At 41.3% G+C, this 2,045-nt stretch overlaps 1 non-coding gene across 1 annotated transcript; it reads right to left on the bottom strand.

Moving 5' to 3' along the window:
* Window positions 1-252: 252 nt before the first annotated feature.
* Trnar-ucg (transfer RNA arginine (anticodon UCG)) lies at window positions 253-325 on the bottom strand. Its single transcript has one exon. It is a non-coding gene; the product is annotated as a tRNA-Arg (tRNA).
* Between the last annotated feature and the right edge of the window lie 1,720 nt (window positions 326-2,045).

Raw genomic sequence — 2,045 nt, 5'->3', positions numbered from 1 at the left:
ACCTCCTCATAGGTCGGTACCTATTGTTGCCAAGAAAAACAATAAAATTATTGTTCACGTAAATATTATTTACCAGTACTGCACACGTACAAGACATATGTACCTATATTGACAATACAAGATATATTACATCTATAAAATATACCTTTTATTAAATTTAGAAAAACATTCTATGACTTACATTTAAACCGAAAAACAGGAGCAAAAAATTATAAAAATGTTATATTACTTCACAGCAAAAGTAATTAATTTCGACCGTGACAGGACTCGAACCTGCAATCTTCGGATCCGAAGTCCGACGCCTTATCCATTAGGCCACACGGTCGCTGGGAGTCGAGCCGAAATAGGCCAACCGGTGCTGTGAAGCGAGCCTCCGCGTGATGTCACGCGTGACGTCACAAGGTCGTTCACCTCTAGTTAGCACATTTTCGCCGCGATTTGTTGAAATGAAAATGTTAGGTAATAGACGAGTTTTAGTAATTAGGTTCAAGTGGGTGACACTTAGTGCTAAAACAGGTTGTGTTATTTACTTACTTAATTAGTAAATTGACTTTGTATTGACATATGACGATATTTATTAGATACCTAATCCTTTAGCATATTACGTTCTTGGATGTAAAATTATTGACTATTTTTATTTTTATTTTATTTATTGAACACAATGTAAGCTTACAGTTACAGACCAAATCACTTACACGCTAACATATACATTGTCAAAATAGTAACAATTAAAAACATACAAAAATATAAATACATGCGCATAAAAATGTCAAACAAATTAAAAATTATATGAATTAAATGTCAAAACAGATTACAATACACACATATACAATGTCATGCAGTATGAAAATTTAAAAATTGTCTAGCAGTTTTGCACAAGTTTGCTAAACGATCGGCGAACATGTCAGCGTCAACGTGTTGAGTGAGCATAATATGTAGAAATGATAAAGCACGCGTGGTAGGTGCGTGCCTCGCGTAACATGTGCGAGCGGACGGCCGCAGCAACACACACGGCCGGCGACGCGGCGCGACCGCCCCGTCCACATCCCGCGGTATCCTCCTAGGAACCAACAACCCTATCTTCTCTAACACCTCAGGGCTATCAACTTGGTGGTGAATGATTGAGAGATAGTGCACCAGGAGCAACAACTTCCGCCTCAATGCGAGCGTGTCTAGCCCAACCATCCCCGAGACAAAGATGGAAGGGTAGAGGTAAGGGTAATATCCATAGGCTTTTTTATACAACCAACGTGCAAATTTTCGTTGTATTTTTTCAAGCATTAGGGAATACTTGTCCTCATATGGATCCCAGACAACCGCACCATATTCCAACTTACTGCGCACGTATGCGTTATAGAGAACCTTAGCCACTCCAACGTGAAATTGCTTGGATATTCTCATTACAAATCCTAAGGTTTTACTGGCCTGCTTGCAAATACTATTGATATGCGAATGGAAGTCAAATTTACTATCTAATATTAAACCAAGGTCTCGAATTTCGCTAACTTTCTCCAAGGAGGAATCCGCTAAGCTGTACCCAGTTTGAAGAGCAGAACGTTTACGCGAGAAAGTTATCGCCTTACACTTTTTTACGTTAAAGGGAAGTCGATTTCTCTCACTCCACCTGGCAGCAGCATCAATATCAGCTTGCAACTCTGCGCTGTCGCTAATACTACGAATGCCTAGGAACAGCTTCAGGTCATCAGCGAAAAGAAGACATTTAGCAGCTCTGATTGTGTCCGGTAAGTCATTTATCATAAGGAGAAAAAGAGTAGGCCCCAGGGTACTGCCCTGACTCACACCAGACAGCGTATAGTAGTCATTAGACTCGAAGCCGCCCACCCTGACGTACTGCTGCCTGCCACTCATGTAATTAGCAAAGAAATCTAATAGCTTTGGTGTGAAGCCCGCTAGCGCCAGCTTGCTCAGCAAGACGTCGTTGTCGACCAGGTCGAATGCCTTTCTGAAGTCGAAATATGCAGCATCGACCTGGTGCCCTTCATCCATCTCCTTGCAGACATAGTCAGCGAGGGCAACTAGATTCG

Source organism: Cydia splendana, chromosome 19 (genome assembly GCF_910591565.1).
Source record: "Cydia splendana chromosome 19, ilCydSple1.2, whole genome shotgun sequence".
NCBI lineage: Eukaryota > Metazoa > Arthropoda > Insecta > Lepidoptera > Tortricidae > Cydia > Cydia splendana.
The sequence above is the reverse complement of the archived record's forward strand: the minus strand, read 5'-3'. Positions and strand labels throughout refer to the sequence as shown.